Source organism: Asparagus officinalis, chromosome 5 (genome assembly GCF_001876935.1).
Source record: "Asparagus officinalis chromosome 5, Aspof.V1, whole genome shotgun sequence".
In the NCBI taxonomy this organism is placed as follows: domain Eukaryota; kingdom Viridiplantae; phylum Streptophyta; class Magnoliopsida; order Asparagales; family Asparagaceae; genus Asparagus; species Asparagus officinalis.
Window position 1 is genome coordinate 107,461,265 of NC_033798.1, and position 10,999 is coordinate 107,472,263.

The following is a 10,999-nucleotide window of genomic DNA, read 5'->3' on the forward strand; positions in this document are numbered from 1 at the left end:
CGAGATTCCTATGCACAAATTGTGCTAGTATTATTGTAGTTGGAAACTTAATCTTAATATTTATTCTAGAAATAACTATAATATTGTAGATACTCTCTTAAGGATGAAGCCTTTTATGGTAATCATTGATCTACCTTTCCGCCATTCTAAAGTTCTGTGATTGTTCTTATGCGTCCAAATAATTTTCTTATGGATGACATAAAACTTTAATTATGCCACTTTTATATTGTTTTTTTTTTACGGATAAAATGCTGTGTCATTCATGGGTTGATCGCCTTTTCTTTTTTTTTACGTACATTAAAAGATACCTATTTTTATACCAATGAATTATGAAGAGTGGAACATAATCTCTATGTATCAATTATGACCAAAACGCCAAATTAGCTCAAATTGTGAAGAGAACTTGAAGTTTAATAAAAAATAAATATTGAATTAGCGGTAGATCGACTTCATTAAAGAATTTACTATACACGTACTAATATATTTTGACTCAATTAATTCGAATAGATTAATCACATTTTAATCATATGAGATATTTGATCATAATCTTATTGTTAATTTTTTTCAATGTGAAACTTATAGTATTTCATGCGTTTAATTTACGACACCAAATTTATATTTTAACTCATGGTTTTTATTTTCTAGAAATCACCTTAAAAATAGGATAATTATACGAAAATCACTTTTTAATTTTGATTTATACATAAACCACATTTAAATTAGTTATAAATTTTTGTGCAAGTAACCATCTTCCTATCAAACTTTCACTAAAAAATAAAAAATAAGATTAAAAAAATTTCATGTTTAAAGTATATGAGTTGTATCCTAATAAGACCTAAATACTAAAAATGAGTTATGAGCATTAAATGTGAGTTTTATAAGAATAATTTTTTAGGCTTTTAGTGAAAATTGTAATTTTTAAGAAGAACGCTGAACGCCCTTTTTAACTCAGAACGAATCCGAGAAACTGCCTCCTAGGAGTCTGTAGTCCACTGGGATCACAAGTGATTTGTGAAGACTAGTTGTGATCCACATATGCATCCTATAAAAGAATTAACAACAAATAAAATTTTGTGTCATGTGAGTTCTTGTTCAAGTCTTCTAGCTTTTAATTGTCAGAGGGGGAAAATAAAAAAAGGTAATTTAATAAAGGGAAGTAAATTCTCAACAAAAAAAAGGGTAAGAAAGAAAAAATAGGGAAGTACATCCATAAATATCTCTCGTTCGTATTTGTAATTGTGCATCCATATATACAGCAGAAAGCGAAAAAATCTACGAAAGTAAGAATCATAAAGATCTCTTTGGCATCATTCTCGTTGGCATCATTTCAAAAGTACACCTTTTCATTGAAGGGTCAGGCTAATAATTAAGATAAACTGTACTGTAGGAAAAGATATATCTAATATTAATTGAGAAGAAAAAAGAAATATGAAGGTGAGTGTAGCATCATTCTCTCCACCAATGGACGATATGAATTCTGATTCTTAACTATGAGGAACCAAATTCAATCATCCCTACGGCGCAAAAGCACATAGGCTTTTCCCAAAAGTCCATAAACTCAACTAGTATGGTCCCCTTCATGCGTAGGCTACGGCATTGACACATAAAAGAATGATCTAGATTCAAAAACATTCATTTTTAATCATTTATGTAACATTAACTTAATTTCATAATAATGATACTTGATATGTGGGGATATAGTTGATGAATAGTTTACATTGAGCTTTGATGAAGCCAACATTTAAAAATGCTTGTATCAGTTCGTATGAATTATAAACCTTAACATTGTTCGCGGGGAAATTCGTTGCTTTCTTCATTATTGTCATTGCTATCTTGAATAACAGTTTTTACGTTACAAAAGATCCGGTCTTTTTTAGATCCGGTTTAAATAAAAATCAAAAATAAAGAAAATAAAAAATTACAACTTTTTCTCCTTGTGAACAGATCGCGAGCTCCTGTTATTCGGTCACTCGCTTTGGTGGGTTGTTTGCCTGCGCCGGGGTTGTTTGCCGTGGACCACCGCGCGATCTAGATCCGGACAGATCTACGCAGTATAACGGGTATTATTTCACCAAGGAAATAATAGCCGGAGGGATTATTTCACCAAGGAAACAATCGCTCGAATCTCGGGATCAAAGACCAAGCTTTGATCCGGAGTGTAACAACGTAGATCTGAGATCTTGATCCCCTCGAACTCCTGCCTTTTTTGTGATGCGGGTGCTCGCCGAGAATCAGATCCAAACGTCCAAGTCTTCAAGCCTTCAAAAACTCCAAGATGAGGTCTCAATCCGGCAGAGTTTCGGCTCTCCAAAAGTTCTTCCAAAAAGTCCTCCAAAATGATGAATGACCCCGCCTATTTATAGGCAACCAGATCTGTGCATTTGGCACAGATCTGGGCGGCCACCTCAGGGTGGCTCGGCTCATGCCGAGCCACCCTGGGGTGGCTCGGCCTTGGCCGAGCCACCCTGAGGTGGCTCGGTTGAGTGGATTCATTCCGTCGTTCACGTGCGGTTCGTCAGCTTCGTAGCCTTGTTAATCCGCTTCGTTGCGTGTCACTTGGCTTCGGTGTTGTGGACTGACGTTCGTGCTTAGATACGTCGCCTGATGGTTCATTAGTTCGTGTTGAACCGTGTCAAGGGACCTATAAGCAATTTTATATGCCTACAGATACCCCCTCCAAAGTTTTCCAGTCTCGTTCTTTTATAGAGGAGTCTGGAATACTTTGGATATGACTGTCCCAACCTTCAATCGGTGTAACGGGCTTTTGGAATAGCTTCTATTCTCGACTCCTTCAATCCTCCAGGCTATTCGGTGCTTTGTCGAATGCTTGAGAGGGTTCCGGTGCTGCATTTATTGTTTGACCGTTGTCGGAATTTTGAATTTGAAGTCGATTCTTGATTTCCTGGCTTCTTAGCTCGAGTTAGTTGCTTCAACATGAAATTGACCATCGGTTGACGGCTTTGAATCTTCATTGTGACGCGTTGTCCGGCGTTTAACACAGTTTATACTCGTAAGTATTTTGGAGTCTACACAGTTTAAGCTCTTAAGGAGTTGGAGCGGGGAGGTCTAGTTTATACTCATACACTCCTGGGAGTTATGTTGAGTTATCCTTAAGAATATTTTTAGAAAAATATTCTCCAGAAACTTCTCAACAAAGAGGAGGGAATAGTTTATACTCGTATACCTTATTGGAGTATTAAGAAGCAGTTTATACTCGTATACTTTTCGGAGTATTAAGAAGCAGTTTATACTCGTATACTTTTCGGAGTATTGATTCTTTCATTGCAACGCATTGATCGGCGTTGACCTAGGGTTACGCGTTGACTGGCGTTGACCTTTGATTGCAACGCATTGATCGGCGTTGACCTATGGTTACGCGTTGTTTGAATTCTGGTTCAAATTTGGTTCAAACTGGTTCAATTTGGCTCAAACTGGCTCATTCTGGTTCAATCTGGCTCAATTTGGCTCATTCTGGCTCATTCTGGCTCATTGTGGCTCATTCTGGCTCAATCTGGCTTGGTCTGGTTCAACCCTGTCTGGTCTGGTTCAGCCAGATCTGGTTCAAGGCTATAAAAGGGGGTTTTTTCTTTATTTTTTTCTTTTTTCTTCCTCTCTTTCTAGGGCCGGCCACCTCCTCCCTCTATTTTGGATTTTTCTTTTCTCACAAACCTCTTTTCTCCCTCCAAACTTCAGATCTATATTAGATCTAGCTTTCCTTTGGATCTTGGACTGAGGAATCTCCCAAAATCTCCAAATAAAAAGTTTCTCTCAGGCCCCTCGAGCGTGTGGTTCAAGTTTCCTTAAAGGTCTCGCCTTTATTGGATTTTGGGCTTTTCTTCAGGTAAATCCTCCGCCACCTTGATCTATTTCATGTTTGATCTAGTATATGGAGTCGCGGGATCACATATAAGGGTTGAGGGTGTGATTTGATGCCTCAAACTTGCCTTTTTTGGGGTAAAAATGGGATTTTTCCTTTTCTAGATCTGATCTTCCAATTTACCTTGCAGGTTTCTATGTCCCGTATGGCGAGGGGTCAATCCTCTACCGTGGCGACTGATAGCGCGCCTCCCTCTTATGCCGGTGAGCCACTTTTTTCTGAAAATTTACAAATTAGTCCATTTTTTCTTGGAAATTTGCAAATTGGTCCTTTTAACCCCACGTTGTTCTCCTTGGTGAGGCAATCGGGAAGAGCCTTGATTCTCCTTGGTGAGGATCGACGCTTTGAAGATAGAAATTTTACAAATTAACCCTCTTTTTTCTAAAAATTTGCAAATTGGACCTTTTAACCCCACGTTGTTCTCCTTGGTGAGGCAATCGGGAAGAGCCTTGATTCTCCTTGGTGAGGATCAACGCTTCAAAGATATGTTTTGCTTGGTCAAAACACTATCTCACAATAAATAAAGGGGGCGTTTTGTCGCTGCGTTGTGCCTTATAAGGCAGGGATATATTATCGATATACCCTATCTTATGAAGGCGCAACGTGGCCAAAACATCACACCCTTTATAAGGCAATGACTCTACCTTACCCCTTCGTAAGATGAGTTCAATTTCCTTTTATAACTAGAATTAACAAACGTTTAATTGCTTGTTTTCAGTTGAATACCCTTCTGGAGCGTTCTCATCTCACGCAGTATACGGGCGTCGTGGCGAGTATTATTCGACCTCCGACGATGTTTCCCCTATCCCGGTCACTCCTCAGTTCGTTTTGGGTACATCGACTGAGGTTGTCCAGTCGGTGAAGGAAGGTGGGCACCGAGCTCTTCGACAGTTGATTACCGATGCACCTCTTGTGAAGGACGCTAGTTCTATTCAGTCTCTCAGGAAGACTGATTTTTTGTTTGGTGATTCTGTCAGAGATCCCGATACAGCATTTATTGACGCTGAGCAGTGGCTTCATAAGGCTGTTTATTGAGGCTGAGCAGTGGCTTCATAAAACTGGCAGTGGCTTCATATACTTGCCGAAGATTCCTCGGCGTCGTTCATTGACTGAGCTCAGGCGTCAGGCCGTGACACGGGAGATGTCGTGGCGCTTGACGGAGGAGCATGAGAGCGTCCATTGTGGCTACATCACTCATCAGGCGTTTCCTGGCTCGAGCAGAAGTCACATCACCGGATTGCGTCCCGGAGTACTGGGGCTGGATGCTCCACCACGTAACGAGTTCCTCGCCACTGCTTCTACCTTGAGGAATCGCCTCGCTGTATGCGAGCTTTACAATCCAGATTCCAACACTTTTCTGACCAGGCACGGAGAGTTGGGCTTGGCTCTACATGAGATGCACAAGATTTCTGGTTTGCCCATGGGACAGATGTTATACCAGGAGTACTTTCCCTCCAACCATGAGTTGAGTCAGCTGAAGGATCGCATGCCCGACCGCTACGAGACCTTATGGGACCTCACTTGTCATTATCACATTGCTTTGGCGCAGTCTAAGCCCCTAGCGAAGAGGACCAAAGCAAATGTGAGCCTGAAGCAGTTCGCATCATACTTGTTCAGGAATCTGGAGAGCCATTCTGGCCAATCTATTTGTGAACTGGCACCGCTGACTCCTTCAGAGGTTAATGAGCTGCTGAATAAGACTAACGCCCAATCCTATACCATTAGCAGTTCCGAGAGCGGCTTTCCTGCAGGGACTAAATTCAGATCGTTCTTATATCATGCGACCACACCGATTCGTCCGATGACTCTCCTTGCCGGTTATCTCGCCATCTGGTTGAAGAAATGTGTGGTCCCGTATCAGTCTGGTGACGCTCTGCCACTGGAAGTGCTCTATCCTGCAGTTCAGCTTGCCTACAAGAAGGAACTTTCGCTTCTTCCGGTGATGGTTGCTAACATTCATCGAGGGCTTCGGCAGATTTCTGGTGCTTTTACACGGAGAGATGATGATAAACCGACTCAGATTCCTACCATTAAGGTAGAGCTCCCGTATATTTATTTGATGGCTTGGTTCGTTCTTCATCGTTCCGATGTGATGTCAATACCGAATGCCATAGATCAGTCTGTCCCCTTTCTACAGTTGCTTGAGAATGGTGAGTGGGAGGGCCGAGGATTCCCCGATATCAGGCGTCAGCTACAAGTCCACAAGTGCTGGGCATTCTCCACTTGCTTTCCACAGTTCTCCAGCCGGTACGGCGAGTGTTTGATTGATGAGGAGAAGCCGAGGGAGTATAGGACTTATCTGGATATGGGCTGCTTTAATTGGCTAGTGAACATTAGGCCGGGTTACCTGACTTTCCGGGTGGGGAATCAGTGCTTCATAGAGCCGTATCTACCTTGCCGATTCGCCCGCCAGTTCGGTTATGACCAGCTTTATGTTGGGAACCCGCGCCAGCAGCTTCGGGCTCATGGAGGTCTGGTGGACGGTCTTCGTGCATGGTTGTGGACCGTGACTGGTTGCACTGGAGCTAGGTTCAGTCTCCCAGGTACTGAGCGACAGTTGAACCTCACTTTCCTGAGCTGCAAGTGGTTGCTAGCAGCTAATAAGACTGTCCGTGTGAAGCCTATCGAAGAGTTGGTGGCCGAAGAAGCCTCTCAGCTTGATTCTCGTGTTATCCAGGACGGTGCTCGATCACAGAGGGCTCAGGGCAAGACCCGCCGACTTGATGCAGAAGGTCACAGGGCCTTTAGTTCTGCTGGAGAGGCCTCAGGCGGAGACCCTGAAGACTACGAGGCAGATTTGGAGCAAGGTTAGTCACCTATTTTTTCTTTTTCTCTGCATTTCCAAGTTGCTATTCCTGACCACTATTTGATATTTCAGGGACAGCGACCAATAGTGACGACGAATTCCGTCCTTTTACCCGGGCAAGACCTTCGATTGCTGTCCGTGCTGATAGGCGGAAAAGATTAGCCCACAAGCCGCATGCAAATTCACGAGCATCTGAGATGGACTTGGCTGATGAGGATCCTGTTAGTGACGGAGGTAACGTCTATTCTATAGATCATTTTCTTGATCGTTTAGAACTTCTGGCTCATGCTTTCCCATCCTATGCAGGATATCGTGAGGAAGGCGAGATGAGTCCCGATGATTGTGCATCTCCTGGTGAGCCTGACTCACCGCACCAGGTAGAAAAGCCTGCAGAGACCGCCCATGTTGGGGAGTCTGTCAATGAAGGACCCAGTTCGGTGATTCCAGGTACATCTTCAAGAGGTAACTTGTCTCTATTGGCCATAGTTTCCTTCCTCTTCCCTTATATCTTTTTATGTCAGATTTTTCGATTGATGACTTCGATGGGGAGGGCCTGCCTATGGACACTTCTATGTTCAGCTTCATGTATGACTCTCCTCAGATCGATGGCCAGCCGCCTCAGGATATGTTTCCTGAGTCTGTACTCCCTCAGACTCCCGGGAACGGTTATTTTGAAGGTGCGTGCCTCTTCTCAAGCTAACTATAGGACTAGCCAATTCCTTGACTAATGCAACTATAATATGATGTTTCTGTTTTGTGCCTAACAGGGGCTTTTGTTGAGGCTGACCCTGTTGAGCCGGCTGTACGACCAACTCCACCAGTCGATGCAGCTACAGTCCTTACATCTCCACCACCCCCAGTGACTCGAGGGGGAGGAGGTATAATTTAATTAACTGAGCAAAGCCATTCATTTCCTTATTGAGGCTTTTGACGAATTTCTCTTCTTTGTGTAGGGCTTCCTTCTCAGCTTCATGTCCTCGTTAAGGAGTTGTTATCGGGGAATGACCCTGAGAAGATCATCATCAGCGTAGAAGTCCGCTCTTATTTCTCCTCCCTGACTGCTATAATTGGCAAACTCCTCCACGACGGACTTTCTCTTCGCCAATTTAAGCCCTACCTCGATTCCAAGATAAATTTGATTAGGGACATAGGATGTCCGGATCTGGCGACGGCTATGGTTGATGACCTTGATCGCTTAGAGCGTGAGCTTCAGATGTTTCATGAGCTCCGGGATACAGGTGCCTCTTCATTCGTTGCTGCCGAGTTGGATGCTCGCTTACAGACATGGCGCAGTACTCGGATGGTTGCCGAGCTCGAGATTCAGGTGCAGCGGGGCCGCATAGATCGAGTTGAGGCTGATCTTGCCACTAGATCATCTTCCCTTGAGGAGCTTGATTCTCAGATAGATCAGCTCCGACGAGAACTCCGTGAGAAGGAAGACGCGAAGATGCAAAATCAGCAAGCACATGCTGCTTTATCTGATGAGCTGAAGTCCTTGAAGCAGACACTGGCTGAGACAGAGGAGGTTGCTGTGAGGACTTTAGCCGCGAACGAAGAGTCTGTCAGAGCTGAGTTGCAGGAGGAGCTTAGACGCTCTTATGATGAGAAGCTGTCTGAATTCAGTCAGCAGGTTCTTAGCCATGGGCTTGATGTATGATTTTATTTGCTGAAAACCTTGACATTTGATTCTCTTTAGTGGACCTGATTTTTGTCTTTATCTTTATTATGATTCCTCATTCCGTTTGAAATGATTGACCATAATACTCATAGGATTTTTGGCAAACCCCCAGCCTTCAACGGGTTTGATTAGCCTTTACCGACTACCGTTTGAGTCGGGCTAGCATGCGGATTGTCGGAATCCGTTCCGCATGTAACGTTGTGCTAAGGGAATGAACTCCCTTAGACTTCGTGCTATGATGTCGAATACATAGACTTCGCCATTGTTACGGGAATAGGCTACCCGGCGACACGTGTTAGGTGTTGACTTTAGGATTTTTGGCTAACCCCCAGCCTTCAACGGGTTTGATTAGCCTTTACCGACTACCGTTTGAGTCGGGCTAGCATGCGGATTATCGGAATCCGTTCCGCATGTAACGTTGTGCTAAGGGAATGAACTCCCTTAGACTTCGTGCTATGATGTCGAATACATAGACTTCGCCATTGTTACGGGAATAGGCTACCCGGCAACACGTGTTAGGTGTTGACTTTATCCCTACTTAGGTTTCGGGATAAAATACCCCAGACTGGTATTCTGGTGTCTTTTTCTACGGCGAAAGACTAAACCAGCGACGCGTGTTAGGCGTCGGCATATCCTTTCTTAGGATTCAGGATGACATTCCCCATGCGTGTAAAGCATGGATTTTGGTGTTATTAATAACGACCTGCCACAATGTTGAATATGTGGACGGGCGTTCTTTTTAACGGTTGTGTTCTTTTTAACGGTTAGGAACTAACCGGCAGCGCGGGTTAAGCGCAGACTTATCCTTGCTTAGGTTTCAGGATAAAATACCCCAGAAATCGGACTCTGGTGTCTTTTTGTGCGGAAAAGACTAAACCGGCAGCGCGTGTTAGGCGCAGACTTATCCCTGCTTAGGATTCGGGATAAACTTCCTAGGATGAATCCTAGATTGATAGATTCTTAGAAAAGGTTGGTGCGGGAAAGGAAGAATTTTATATTCTATTTCCCGGTCTTCTTTTAGGGTGAAGGCGAACCCGAAAAACAAGGAAGGAAGAATTTTATATTCTATTCCCTGATTCTGGAAAGGAAGAATTTTATATTCTATTTCCAGGGCAAAAGAAACTAGAAGTGGGATCTCCACTCCGAGAATCTGGAAAATTTTAGATAAACTTGCCTTTTATAGGATTGATTATCTAAATTGGGAAAAAGGGTTCTTCGTTTATCGAAGTGAAGTTTCAACTTTGGCTAAAACCGTGAGAAGATTTAACCAAAGAGAAGAGAAAGGAGTTCTTTCGTTTATCGAAAGGAGACTCTGGTCTGCAAGGGGACCTTCTTGTCTATGGAAAGAGTCAAGAGGGCCAGATGGACATTTTTGGTGGACCCACTGTCAATTGAAACTGATCAGTGAGGGATTTTAGTGGAGAAAATAATTTTCTGGGTTATCCTTTAGAATATTAAGTGTAATATTCTTCAAGGAACTTCCCGGTAAATGGGTTATCCTGAACATACTAGGGATAGTATTTTTTCAGGAACTTCTCATTTATTGGCATTAATTGCCTGGCGCCCTCTGGAGTAATTAGGCGATATGCGCCGTTTGAGTAGACTGTGTCTATCACAAACGGCCCCTCCCATTTGGGTTCAAATTTACCCTTCTTCTTGGAAGTGAGGATTATTGGTCGGCGAGCAGCAAGGACCAGATCTCCTTCCTTGAAGCTTCTCTGTCGGACTCTTTTGTTAAAAGCCCTAGACATCCTGGCCTGATAAAATTCAATTTGCTGTTGAGCTTCCAAGCGCCTTTCATCCAGCCTCTCGAGCTCTTCGAGACGCTTCTGATGTTGTTCCTCCGTCGTCATCTCCGTTGCGAGGGCGATCCGAAGGGATGAAATCTGAATTTCCAGTGGTAGCACAGCTTCACATCCGTATACCAGTGAGTATGGGGTGGCACCTGTGGGCGTGCATATGGTGGTGCGGTAGGCCCAGAGTGCCTCACCGAGTTTATCGTCCCAGTCTCGTTTATTGGTCTTCACGAGCTTTGACAGGATCTTAATGATCGTTTTGTTAAACGCCTCCGCTAATCCATTCGCGGCGGGATAATAAGGTGTTGATGAAACGTCTTCAATTTTGAACTTGTCACAAAATCTGATGAAGGCGTTGCTTATAAATTGCGGACCGTTGTCATGAATGATCCTTCTTGGCACGCCGTGTCTGTAGATGACATGATGCTTGATGAAATTGATGACGTTGTTCGTCTTTACTTCTTTAAGCGGAATTGCTTCAGCCCACTTTGAGAAGTAATCCGTGATCGCCAGAATGAATCGATCGCCTTTGATTGAGGGGGGAAAAATAGGACCAACAATGTCCATGCCCCATACTTCGAACGGCCATGACATGGTTGATGTGTGCAACTGCTCTGGCGGTTGATGCATATAATTCGCATGTATCTGGCAAGCGTGGCATTCTCGTGCGTATTCGATTGCGTCACGAACCATCGTTGGCCAGAAATACCCCATTCTTCTGATGCGATCATACAGTTTGGGACCAGGCTGATGCGCACCACATTCTCCTTCGTGTGCTTCCTTAAGAACTTCTTTTGCTTCTTTGTGTGAAAGACATCGAAGTAATAAACCATCGTATCCCC